Source organism: Phoca vitulina, unplaced genomic scaffold (assembly GCF_004348235.1).
Source record: "Phoca vitulina isolate PV1807 unplaced genomic scaffold, GSC_HSeal_1.0 scaffold40, whole genome shotgun sequence".
Taxonomy (NCBI): domain Eukaryota; kingdom Metazoa; phylum Chordata; class Mammalia; order Carnivora; family Phocidae; genus Phoca; species Phoca vitulina.
Genome location: NW_022589743.1, coordinates 17,989,493 through 18,003,680, shown reverse-complemented (window position 1 = coordinate 18,003,680; position 14,188 = coordinate 17,989,493). Strand labels below are relative to the sequence as shown.

Genomic DNA, 14,188 nt, shown 5'->3' with positions numbered 1-14,188 from the left:
GGAAGGAAGGAAGGAAGGAAGGAAGGAAGGAAGGAAGGAAGGAAGGAAGAAAGAAAGAAAGAAAGAAGAAAGAAAGAAAGAAAGAAAAAGAAAGAAAGAAAGAAAGAAAGAAAGAAAGAAAGAAAGAAGATAGGAAGGAAGGAAGGAAGAAAGAAAGAAAGGAAGGAAGGAAGGAAAGATCCCAGGCCTCTTTTTGGAGAATGGGTATTCCTTGATGGAGAACAGTTCTCTACAGGGTTATGCATTTCCTCTGGCTGCCACAGATAGACCTAGAACACACTCAGGCTAGAGCGGATGCCAAAGTGACAGGGTGTTTGAGAGCATAAAGCATAATTTTCTTAGGCAGGCGGGGACATTTCATAAAATCTTTAATTCCCAGGGGTTGTGAAATCTTAAAACCTTAAAACTAGTCCAAACCTCTAATCCTTGAATCCCTGCTAGGATGTATTGTCCCTATATTTGAATGCTTCCGGTGATGGGGAAATCACGACTTCTCAAAGCAGATGATCCCCTGTTTGGAATAATCTGTCTGTTGAAAGCATTTTTTTATACTGAATTGACATCTGTCTCTCTGCAAATTCTACCCACTGGATCAAGAATAGCTTTAAAAACACACAGAACAGTATGGTGATTAACATAGCAATAAAAAAATGAAAAAAAACCCCACACAGAACAGGGGTGCTTGGGTGGCTCAGTTGTTAAGTGTCTGCCTTTGGCTCGGGTCATGATCCCAGGGTCCTCGGATCGAGCCCTGCATCGGGCTCCCTGCTCAGCGGGGCATCTGCTTCTCTCTCTCCCACTAGCCCTCCACCCCGCTCATGCTCTCTCTCTTGCTTACTCTCTCTCAAAGAAATAAATCTTAAAAACAAAACAAAACAAAACAAAACACACAGAACACATCCATTTCCTCTTCTTCTCAATGGCCTTGGTAAAAAGAAAACCACAGGCCCGAGGTGGGGTCACTTGCTCCAGGATGGCAAACCAAGACTTAATTGCAGTTTCAGCCTCTCTAGGAACAGAGTTTTAAGCCAATCCATCTGAATTTTCTGATCAGCACCAGTGAGGTCATCGGACCCTGGCTTCACACCATCTGGAAAGCACCTCCCTCCACCTCCTCCTACCCAAAGGAAGATGAGGTAATCAGCATATCAGACCCCTTGTTCTTCCCCCTAAGAGAAGGTGACCTTGCCTGAAACAATCCTTTCTTTTCATCTGCTAATAACTTCTTGCCCCACCCTCTTTCTTCTAAAAATCTTCCATTTTGTGCAGCTCCTTGGAGCTCCTCTGCTTGCTAAGTGGGATTTCTGATTCATGAATCACTTAACAAATCAGTTAGATCTTCAAATTTACTGGTCGAATTTTGTTTTTTTAACAGCCTTCAGCAGAAAGAAAGTAACCTCATTCTCTTTGAGACTTCTTTCCTCCAGGCTGTCTCCTCAGTAGGCTCTTTCATGCCAGGTGCTGGGGATGCACAGATAAATAAGTCTGTTGAGATCAGGGACATGTACCTCACAGGACACACGTTTAAATCCCTTTGTCAAGTAGGTGGTTGAGGAGGGAGCCTGTGCAGGCTCATTCCAACATTTCTACCCCTCTGCTCATTTCCTTCTTAACTCACACCCAAGAAGGGAGGGTTGACAATTCAGGATCCGGGATGATCATTGGGCCATGTTTGACCAGTGGGTAGGGCCACTGTGGGTGAAGAGCTCACACCATAAGTACAAGTGTCATCTCCCCTTTGCAGTCTAGCCCCAGGAAGTAAGGAGTCCAGGCAGGGTTAGACTACTCAGGACAGACTTAACCATGCTTTCTCTGTTCTGCTTCCTCCATGTCTACAACCAGGTCAGGCCTACTTTGTTGGCTCAGCCATCTTAGAATCAGAAGCTATTGGCATGCCTCTGTGTGTGTGTGTGTGTGTGTGTGTGTGTGTGTGTGTGTGTGTGTGTGACTGAGGCATGACTAACTAGAGAAATCCTATGCCAGGGGAATTGAAGACTTGCCCAACTATGAAAAGAATGTCCCTTGCTTATCTTGTTATTCTTCTTTGGGAATAACTCCCTAGTTGAGGGGATATCAGGAGGGAAGGATTCAGGAATTCCTAAGCCTCTGGCTTCACACCATCTAGATAGCACCAAACTTCATCATAATCTTCAGTTTCTCTATACCTCTTGAAGGGTACCATCTAGAACTAAAGTGAATACCTACCTTAGAAAATAAAGAAGTAAAAAAGACAGGGACATGGGAAACAGAGGGTGCTTATGCCTTGCCTACCAGAGAAAGATGGGGTAGCCTTGTTGCATCCATTGGTCTCTCTCCTCCTTGTCCTGGAGGGAGGGGCAAAGATAGGTGATAAACTTGTGCTGGGTCTCCTCCCTATCTTGGCTACTAATCTATAGGCAACGATAGGAATCAGCTCAAACAGCTTGGACTGGGTGTGCTCAAAAAAGGTAATGTCAAGAAGTACACTCACTGAGGCTGGGGCTTTGTTCATCTGAGGAATGAGTGATTTGTCCAAACCAATGCTATGGCAGCACAAAGCTAATCAGCTCTGTCTCCTTCAGGTGCTCAGTAGAATGATTGTTAAAATAATGACAGCAGTTTTAATGCCAGAAAAGGTGGAAGTGAGTAATGGGTAAGAATGAAGGAGCAGATAAAGACCACTGGAGAAATAATAGCATTCAGGTCTTTATGTGTTTGGAAGAAAATGCAGCAACATCTATCAAAATTAAAGACATATCTACTCTTTGATCCAGAAATTTCATTTTTAGGCTCCCCCCCCCCCCCCGCTACAGATATACTGGTACAGGTAGGTAAAGCAGAAGACTAGTTACATAACACATGATCTATCTGTATGATAGACTACCACGCAGTCTTGAAAAAGAATGAGGTTATGGTGAGATGAAACTATCTTTGAGACATATTAAGAAAGAAGCCCTCCAGAACACCGTGCTTTCATTTGTGCAAAATACAAAGGTCTATTGACAGACATAGAGGTTTGTGTATGTTTAGACTATTTATGGAAAGATATACATAAGACTGTCAATACTGCTTTACTTTGGGTTGGGGATGGTGGTGAGGGAATAAGGAATGGAGAAGGAAGAAGGCTTGGTTTTCTTTACATACACTTTTGCATCATTTAAATTCATTATGGTAAGCTTGTACTCTATTCCCAGCAAAAATAGTGTATAATAAAAAGGAAGCATATGCTTTTTGCACATCTGCCAAATGCTGAGCCTCTCATTGCCCCAGATACTTATTGAACACACATTGTTTGCTGCACACCCTGCTAGCCCAACTCCGGGAGGAAGTGGCAAAGATACAGTTCATGCTTTGGGGGAACTTACTGTCCAGGTGGGAAGCAAAATGTATTGACATACTTATTCTACAAGTCCGAGGGAAAATTTAACCTTCACTAGGGAACTGGAGAAGATTTTACAGAGCTGGTTTGAAAGGTATTGGTAGTAGAATTTTGAGACCTGAAGATGGATGAACAGGGTGTGGAATTCCAGGCAGAGAGAACAATGGGAGGAAGATACAGAACAGGAATGGGAGCCAAAGATACAGAACAGGAAACGGACAATCACATTGTGCCTCCTCATCTGCTTGCTTTCCCATTAGAAATCCTTTCTTTTGGGTTACAGTATCATTTGCTTTCAGAAGTCTTTGTGAGAATGCAGACACTTTTGACTGAGGTAAGCGAATAGATTCAGTGGGGGTACTAATAAACCAGCTCCCTCCCAAACCCCCATGACTGGATTTGTAACATTTGCCAATTTCCATGGCGTAAGTATTCCCACCATGGCTGCCTTCAAGCTTCCAATACAAAATGGAAGTTAGGAAGAGACACACATAATCTACTCTTTTAAGCTCGACAGAGCTTGCTCCATCAAGTCATTGGATATATCAGAATCTCAGAGTAGCAGAGCTAAAAGAGATGTTGAAGAAATTTTTTAAATGAACCTTAGCTACACAGGGGGAAATAAAGGTGTTTGCACAATGTCAGAGGAAGTGGCTGAATTGGGACACTATCTTTTACCTTTTAGTTTAGGGAAATTTCTATTTTTCCTTGGAAATCACTAATATAATAGAGGGAATGGAACATGGGACTGTGTCATTTTGAGGGAGCAAGAAGGTATAAAGAAAAGCAGAGAGGTTTCTCCTAGAGAGCAGAGGAGGGTAGGGTTCTGGAATGTGTCTTGGTCAACAGGAAGGGTCTGTGTGTTCGGGGTTATATGAAAGGACTGTAGCTGGGAGGAAGGGTCACAGTTGAAGAGATTTTAGGGGGAGGGCTTGGAAGACAAAATCCCCAATGGCACAGTTTTGTTTGGGACTGACTTTTCTTTCTGGAACAGGAACATAATAAGCTGACCTGATATATGGAAAAGAAACATTGGGCAAGTCCCATCCATGTCCTTACCATCTGTGTGCACTTGGATAAGTTATTTCCCCTCTGCAGGGGTCAGAACCTTCCTCCTTAAAGGGAGGCCAGGAGATGGGGGTTAGGAGATTGTTTCCCAGGACCCTTCTAGAGTGACATTCTCTGAGCCTGTGAATCAGTTGCTCTGTGAAGAAGCCCCAACAACCATAAATGGGGGACATGGGGGAAGAGTTGGTAGAGCCTGATGGGTTTATTTATTTATACTCAATCTGAGATAGGCAAAGAGAAATTAAGAGCAGAAGGTAAAAGTGAGGTTTCTTTTTAAGCGTATGGCAGGTCCAGAGAACAGAAGATAGATTAGGCAAAAACAGGACAGAGGTTCCTCTTTATTATGTCATACATTATAAAGACATGACAGCCCATGCTGAAAACTCTTCAGTGGGGACACAGTACCTTCAGGGTGAGATCCAAATTCCTTTGCATGGGTATAGGGACCTCCATTTTCTGCCCTCGCTTATCTTTCCAATTTCCTCTCCTGAACCCCCCAGTCCACCCCCCTCCCCCACAATATCCAGGAGCACACACTGCTTGCTAACATGCTATGGTTCAGTCCTCAGACTTTGCACAGACCCCCTCCTGGAATGCTCTCCCCATCACATCTGCTGGGCAAATATCTACTGCTTCTTTGAAATCTTCTCCAGCATTCCAGTGTCTTCCTTAATTCTTTCTAACATGGCAACCTCCCCCTGCCCTGCCTCGAGATAGAGAAAATCATTCCCTTCTCTGACTGCAGCCATTCTGTGTGCATGCCATTTTCATGGCAATATGGCAATTTTATTGCAAGTTTCTGTTTTTATCTTCCCCACTTCACTGTGAGCTCAGGAAGGCAGGTAACTCCTATCTTGGTTCCTGAGGCTGTAACAATGACAACTGTTGGAGCTGGTGACTGACTCCCAAATGCTGGTAAAACCAAAAAGAAAGAAGGGGAATAAAGCTGCTCTGTAGCCCTCTAGAGTGCCACTGTGGGAGAGAGAGTCAGGTGTGGCAGCCAGATGCAAGGGCTTTTGCTGAAGGCCAAATGGGAGTGCTGATCTACCAAGACCCTCCAATTGTTTTTAGCTGAGCCCCTAAGGGAAATTAAGTGAAGATCCCAGGGGGGCAGGAAGGTTGTAATGATACTATAGAGCAAGGTTAGTGAAAGCCTTGTTCAAGGCAGCTCCATGCTGAGCTCCAATAAAGTCATTCTCTCTGGAGGGGAAGATCCTTCCTCAGCTCCCATGCAAACCCATCCCACTGCTAAGGGCTGGAGTGGATGCTGTGACATGCCACCCAAATCCTCCTTCAGCACTGAGAGACTCACTGCACCCACCTTCCTTCACCTTCCATAGATGCTGATCTCTAGAGTATGCTCTAATAAACTTCTTGCATGCCAAACTCCATCCTGGAGTTTGCTTCCTGAGGAACTTATCCTAGTGGATACTATCAGCCTGCTGTTAGGGGCTGTTGAGATTAGCAGAGTGGTCAAACTTGGTAGGTTGGGGTGATGACCTCTTGAGACAGGAGCAGGAACTGAGACTACAGGCAGAATGGTGACCCCATCAGGGCTACCATGGGAGCCACAGAGAGGACTGGGGTCAATAGATGTCATCAGAGTGGTGCTTAGCCCTGGCCCCCAAGTAGCAGCCTGCCATGGCCATCTGGGACAACTTCAGCAGCAGTGGGGAGGTAGCAGTCGGAGTGAGTCATACCTGTGATATCACACCAGCAGGAGCTCTCAGTGTGATGCCGTCTCACAAGGTGCTCTCAACCATGGCTACACCTTAGACTCACTTCCAAAGTACTGATTTCAGGTCTTGACCTTGAGAGATTCTGGCTTCATTGGGCTGCAGTAAGGCGGAAGCCCTTGCATGTCTTTTTTTTTTTTTTTTAAGATTTATTTATTTATTTGAGAGAGAGAGTGTGCAGGGGGAAGGGCAGAGGGAAAGAGAGAGGGAGAGAAGCAGACTCCCCATAGCACAGAGCCTGACTCAGGGCTTGAGCTCACGACCCTGACCCTGAGATCATGACCTGAGCCAAAATCAAGAGTCAGATGCTTAACCTACTGAGCCACCCAGGTACCCCCCCACTTGCATGTTTTAAAGGGTTGATTTCTAGTGTGCAGCTCTGGCTGAAAACTACCAAGATGGTGAAAAGATGATACACTCTGAAATCAAACAGAGTTGGGTTTGAATCCTGGTCCTACTGGTGGCTAGGGAACTTCAGCATGTAGTTAATTTTCTGAGCTTCTATTTCCTCATCTGTAAAATCTGGTAAATCACATATTTTATAGAAATATTGAAAGGGAAATATGCTAATAGTAATAGCAATGATGGTGATAGTAGCCTTCAATCGGTGGAGCTATTATCATGGTCATTGTCATTACGATTTGTGTTCATACTTGGCCTTATACTCCTCCTCTTCCAGGGTACAGCACCCTATTGGTAGACTTGCCTTTCTTAGCTCCTACTCTATTATGGGGGAGACCTGTCCCCTTATCCCAGCTGTTGCTACCTGAAGTCCAGCAAACTGTAGCTACAGCAGCTAAATGCAAACCTACTGCCCCTGCTGGGGTTGACCAGATGATCCAACATTGGCATCCATGGTTGCATTTCTGCTCACACCTGGAATAACACGTGCAGCAGTTCAGCCCTTCAAGATGACACTGGCAGGTATATGGCTGCTGTGTGGAAAAGTAAGCAAGATAGGTTTTGCTCATACATAAAGGCAGCAATAAGGCCCAGGATACTTAAATGATTTCCCCAGAATTGCAGCAGTTACCATGCAGCTTTGAACAAGTTCCTTTTCCTCTCTGTGCCTTAGTTTCTTGTTCTGAAAAATATGGGTGGCTGATCTGGAAAAATGAGTACTCTGCTCAGTTTGGTGCTGCTGATTCTCCAAACATTCCCCTTCCCCACCCCAAGCAGATGCCTTGGGGGACTAACATCATGCCTGCTTTTTCTCACAGAGACTCCAATGTCAAAAGTCAGGGCTCTGAGAGATGCCATTTCACAATAAGGGACCTGAGAGTCTGCCCTGGCCACTGCCCACCCTAGGTACCCTCAGCCCCGCCCCCCAAGGGTTGTAAGTTTCCCCATTTCTCCTCCTGCCATTGAGAACTTTAAATAGCCTCCAGCACACTATGTGGCTGCCAGAAGTTTTAATTAAATAATGTCCAGCTGTCAGAAAAGCTGTTATAAATGGTCATTTTGTCTGCACCACTGTCTGGGAAGCCAGGAAGGAGAGAACTCAAGGGTTATAAATATGAAGGCAGAAGTTCAGTGGGCAGCCTGGGGGCAACAGCTTTTGGCACCCTGAAAAACCACTGGAGGGATTTTTTTTTAATATGTTAATTAGTCCATGGAAGGGTTCCTAGCCCTGGCTCTGTGACTGGATTTGCATGTGGGATAACCTGAAAAGGGACTGGGGAAACTGGTGTCCTTTTCTAGAGCTGCTTCTCCTAGGCTGCAATCAGCATCCCTTTTACAATCCAGATGGGAAAGTAAAGAGGGCAGGGTGGGTGCTGGCAATCCAGAGACAGTTCTCCGATGAACTTTCATGATTGCTTCCCTCTTCCCCTTCCTTCTTTTTGTCCCTCCTTCCTCCCTTTCAACATACACTCTTGAGTCTCTATGATGTTTGAGAGTTCTCTCTAATAATGAGGAATATGGGGACGAAATGCACATTTACTGAGTATATATTAAGGGCTAGATATTTTGTATATATTATTCCATTTAACTATCACAGAACACCCAGGAGATAATTATTATAAAACTCGATATTGTAGATGAGGGAGTTGAGGCTCTTTGAGATTATACAACTTTGCCAGGTAACACAGCCTGTAATGCAAGGCCTGGGGATTAGAACTCCATTAGCCTGTCATCTCCACTGGGACAGAGGCCGAACATCTTTTGGGTATTGTTTTGCTAGGGTGCTGCAAAGTACCTGGCACATAGAGAACTTGAGAAATATTGATGAAAGGAGGAAAGGAAGGGAGAGAAGGAGGAGAGAGGAAACCCACTCAGTTGTGTCACACACCAAAGCCAATGACTTCTCTATCATGGCACATTTTCTCTGGAGAGTACAGGCAGGCAGGTATAAACCAGTTAAATGTATAAAACAGTTGAGGGAAAGGAGTTGCTAAAGTGTGTACAAAAACATCATGATTAGAAAGCAGACAATTGGTTTCAAGAGTCATAGAGGAGGTGGAGCTAAAATGCTATGGGTATTCAGAGGAGGGAAGCATCACTTCCAGCTGCAGGAATGGGGGCTTCATGGAGGAGGCCAAATTTGTGCCTTAAAGGATGAGGGGGACTTGGACACTGAGAGATGAATGGCAGGTAGGCTGATCAGATAGAAGAGATGGGGGAGACTCATAAATAACCTACCAAGGAAGGGATAGACCAATGGTCAGGGAGCCACTTGGATGGGAACCCAAACTTCATAGTGTTCTGGTAAGGTGCCTGGGATTAATCTGGTAATGCCATGGGTGAGGGAGAGGTGCCCAGGGCAAAGGCAATCCAGGCTGAATGAGCCTGAATCTGTGATTTACACGCATGTGTGTGTATGTGCATGCACATGCTGAGCAGGGGTGGTTGGTACTTTTTCCTGAGCTTAGGTGCCATTTGGCCCAAGTGGAAATTTGTCTGTTTCCTTGGTGGCTCTGTCATATGCAGGTCTGCCATTAACCTCTATCTAGGCATTCTGCTGATGGGTTCTGCAGCAGCAGAAGAGGTGTGGAGTGACTCCCAGAATGGGCATATTCTGGCATATTCTGGTGGGTAGAGGACTTAGACCCTGGCCTTCCCCTAGCAGACAGGGTCAGGTGTGGCACCAACAAAGCTGGTTTTGGGAGTAGAAGATACAGCCCAGGGACTTGGGAGCTGGAAGGGGCTAGGAGGATAAGGGCTCTGACTTCTCTTCTCTATTTGTCCCCAACATCCTGCAACGCGCCACCCCCAGTAGCACAGAGCACCTGGCCTAGTGCCCAGGGTGCATGAAGGCTTCCTGAGGCTATTGTTGAGTTGTCCCTCACTTTTGCCAGACATTCCCTGAGAGTGACAGGAACAAACAGTTCACTGGCTTGGGGATCATTAAATAATGACAGCCAGTGCACTCACCTTTGTGGACAGACCATCTGGCAGCATCCCCAAAGGCCAAATGGGAATTCCCAGGGCTGTTTCAAGAGGCATGGATGTTCAACATGAGAAGAGCTGAGGTGGACAGACTCGGGATTACCTTGATAAGAGCCCTCCCCAGCACAACACAAGAGCCCAGCCAAAGGTGACTGTCACTTTCTAGTGAAGGGGTCGTCCTTTGCCTGCCACAAAAACTTGGCTGTTCCATTGATGGGGAGCCCTTGGAGCTAGCTTTAGAGCAGGTGGTGTAGATAATTCTCCACAGGATGGGATTCCAGGAACAGGGGTGGAGGATTCTAGGGACACTAGATATGAAGTAGAGATTTTGAATTTGGCATATCTGTCATCAGGTCCAGACAGGTATCCTGTTACCTGCCTGGGTGGCCTTGGGCATGTCTCTAAATGTCTCTGGGCCTTGATTTTCATTTTATAAACATTCATTCAGTAAGCCCTTCGTGAGCACCTACTGTGTGCAAAATGCTGTGTTAGGTACTAAGGGGGCGGGCAGCAGAGAAAAGTATATGATCTCTGCTCTCATGGAGCTTCCAGTCTAGTGGAAGTAAGCAAGTAATCACACAAATAAATGCATTATAACACATTGCGGTAAATGTTCTAAGGGAAATGTAGTGGGTGCTATGGGAGAACCCATTAGGCTGGCCTGGGAAGACCTCTTTGAAGAAGTGCCTGGGAGCTGATACCTGAAGGGTAAGTACAAATTATAAGAATCAGACTTGGAGGAAGGTCTTGTGCAAAGGCCCTGAGGAGCGGAGCACAGTAACCTGTTTTAGGAGCTGAAGTTAAACCTGTGTGGCCAGAATGCAGTGAGCAAGGGGCAAAGTGGAGTAACATGAGTCTGGGGATGGAGGGCAAGAGAAGGGCCGATCAACCAAGAGAAGCCCATCAACCAAGAGAAGGATTGGGGACTTTACCCCGTGGTTGTCGGGAGACCGTTGCTCAATTTTGAAAAGAGTGGGATGGCTAGATTCACATGCTAAAAATAAAATAAACAATCAGAGATGGAAAAAAACCAACAAAACCACAAAATAGTTGGACTTCCCTGCAAGGGAAAAAAGAGATATGAACAAGGATTTTCACGTTATAGCATCTACCCCCATGGGAATAATCTACTAGCAGAACAAAGAATTATGTACAAAATATTCATTATAGTTAAAAAGACCCAAACCACTCTGGCTGTTGTGTGAAGAGAATAAACATAATAAATCTGTAGTGTTTGCTTTGAGCTAAGCAAGACAAAGGCAGGGCCTCAGCCCCAAAGGGACCAGAAGCAATGATTCTCAACCTTGGCTGTACTTTAGAGACACCTGCAATGATAGCCAGCTTCCAAAAGGCCCCCCAAAAGCCTTACTTCCTGGTATACATGTCCCTAGGCAGCCCCTCCCACTCTGAATAGGACTATCCTATTCAATGTAACCAAGTGGATATTGTGGAGACAATGGAGTGTGACTTTAAGGCAAGGTCACAAAAGACACTATGGCTTCTGTCTTGCTCTCTCTTAGATCACTTGCCCTGGGGAAAGCTAGCTGCCATGTTGTGAGGATGATCAAATAACCCTATAGAGAGATCCATGTGGCAAGTCATCCAGGCCTCCAGCCAACAGCCAAGTGAAAGAGAACCTCTTAGGAAACAGGTCCTCCAGTCCCAGCTAACATCTTGATTGTAACCTCATGAAGGACCCTGAGCCAGAACCACTAAGCCACTCCTAGATTCCTGACACACAGAAGCTGTCAGAGAATGCTTATCTATCGCTTTAAGTCATTAAGTGATCTGTTGCAAAACTTTAGGTAATCAATCAGTGTTCCTAGGAGATTTTAAAAATACTGATGCTCAAGCCCCATCCCTGGAGATTCTGATTCTTTTGGTCTGGGGTAAAGTCCAGGCATTGGTGTGTCTAAAACCCTCCAATAACTCCAATATACAACCAAGATTGAGAACCACTGACTAGAGCACTGCGTAGGTCAACAAAGAAGGCTTAGGTACGAGGTATTGCCTCAACTTCCAGAGCTAGAACTTTGTTTATGCTGAGGGTTCTATCCTGGAGGAGGCAAAAACCCAGTTTGTGGATCAGAGCCCTGGGTCACTGTGGACTTATAGTCAGGTTCCCTTAGTGTCCACAGCTTCTGACCATGGGATACCTAAATTTACCTAAGGATACAGGTCTATAGAAAGGAATTGAGTGGCATTAGCTGAGGGGAGAAGAGAGGTTCAGAACCAGGCAGGTAAATCCACCTTTTACAGACAACAGCTTTGACTCGTAAACCCTCTCTGCAGTCCTACACATTTGGGATGAAGGTGTGCAGGATGCCCCACTGGAGTGATGGACAGCTGTCCTGCTTCCTCCCACCTGCCATTGTGTTTTCCACCAAGACCCCATTCTTGCCTCTGAATATGTTCTTTGAAAACTTTATGAGCAATGATGACAGCTGATTCCAAAAACCTTTGTGCATCCCCAAGTTTCCATGGTTAACGGGACATTGTTCCCATCTCTGAACAATAAGTCAGGGGCCCGACAGTCTCTTTGCTCTCCTTCGTGTTACCTCCCTGATGAAACCTGCAATAAAGTAATTAAAATGATTGTAAAGGGAGTCCTAGGAGATGAAAGACGCTGATGAGACAGGCAGATGCTGTGAGCTCACCCAGCTCTCTCAGCGCTGCATGCCAGGGGTGACTGGGCTGGTGTCCTGTGATTCGCCTAAGAATGGGCACTGGTACCAGCTGCATCTGTGTGATACCTTCTGAGCACAGAAGCACTGATGGACATTTTTTTGAGCACCTGTAACATGCTAGGTGTAGGAGATACAGAATGTAGTAAGATCCTCTTCCTGTTCTCAAGGAGCTCTTAGCTTGGTAGAAACAAATAAGGAAAGAGATAATAGAATATGATGAGTACTGCACTTGGGGACCCGTGATAGCCCAGAGGAGGCACTGCACTTGGCCCAAGAAGTCTCTGGAGGAAGTGAGATCTGAGGTGTTTTGTTACCTGGGCAAAGATGGAGGGAAGTCAATACAAGAGGAGCAGAAAGTACAATGTAGAGGTGTAGGAGCTTGAGGCTTTTCAGGGAATTGCAAGCATCTCCTCGTGGGTCTAAACATTTTCCTTGGATCTACAGCTTAGGATTGTGGCCTAAAGGCAGCTGGCGAGCAACACCTCTTTGAGTACCAGGCTGTACACGAGGGGCACACAGTGGGCAGAATTAACGATTTCCCATCACCCCACCCTGCTGCATACCCAGATCCTACTCTTCCTTTTCACCAACTGTGGATGACCCTCCCCTTAATTGCTCCAGCCCCGTCTCTAGAACCAGGACTTTGATTTGCTTGACCCACTGAAACCCTGGCTACTAGCCAGTTTCTTCCTTCTGTCTCCTGCCTATGTCTTGTTAAAACTAGCTACCATGTAATCAACCTTTCTGACTCTCAGATGGGCCTCGGGGCCTTCTCTTATGAACTGTGTCCATAGGCAGCCTTAGCATTTGTAAGTGTTTTACTGGACTAGGAACTGGACAGAGTTGGCCTGGGGAGGGAGAAACCCAAATGCCGGAAGGGATTCCAAGAGACACATCTGGAAGGGACACAGGCATTAAGAGTAGGGCACCCCTGGGGGGTGCCTGGGTGGTTCATTTGGTTAAGTATCCAACTCTTGGTTTTGGTTCAGGTCATGATCTCACAGTTGTGAGATCGAACTCCACATGGGGCTCCGCACTTAGTGTGGAGTCTGCTTGAGATTCTCTCCCTCTCCTTCTTCCCTCCCCCTTCCCCATGCTCTCTCTCTCTGTAGAATAAATAAAAAAATCTTTAAAAAAAAGGAGGAGGGAACCCCGGATTCCTATGGGGGAAATGTGTTATATGGAGTGAGGCGTTAACCAGCATAAAACCCTGGGTAAGAAGGTAAGAGGCTCCTGGGTATTTTCTACTTCCTGTCAGTGGCCCTAGAACAGGAGTCACAGTGTAGATGCCTTCTGTGCATGCAAGGCCAGGAAGATTGTGTAAATGGGTCATCTGGCCAGTGAAACCAGGGAGGGGGTTGGCACAGAGCAAATAGGAGAGCCCACATCCATCTAATGGGGGATGCTGCTGCTTAGTCCCAGCCAGTTGCTGCCATGTGGGAATGCAGGTGCAGTGTAACTAGACACTGGAATCTCTCAAGATAAACCAAAAATCTGGATTCTCATGGAAAATAATTGCCAGTTCGTTTACATAAAAACAAACAAAAAACACATATACCTAGAAAAGATGAAGGCAACATGGTTTTTGAATTTTAGCAATTCCCCCACATAAGACAAACAGAGCAACTAGAGACCAAAACTACAGACAGTGACAGCAAACCAGGTGATGAGCTACTCCCATGAACCCTAAAACACACAAGTAAATGGGGACAAATTACTAAACCCCATGCCCTGCGTGGTCTCAGCATCTACGTGGGAGGCAGCAGAGGGAATGGTCAGGTACTTGATGGAGCTGAGAAAAGAATCATACCCAAATAGCCAACAGATGCTCCCTGGGAAGCAGGCAGGTAGGGTAGCAATTTGAAAACAGCAGGTGAAAAACGGGAAGTTCTGCCCAGGCGAGAGAGTTTCATAGTCATGGGGGGGAAGGGAAGAGACACCTTTGTAATTGC

The 14,188-nt window shown here is 45.8% G+C and overlaps 1 protein-coding gene across 1 annotated transcript in view; it reads right to left on the bottom strand.

The window, feature by feature from the left end:
- The window catches only part of ASIC2 (acid sensing ion channel subunit 2), a 1,151,688-nt gene that overhangs the window by 486,511 nt on the left and 650,989 nt on the right, over positions 1 to 14,188 (bottom strand). The window lies entirely within an intron of this gene.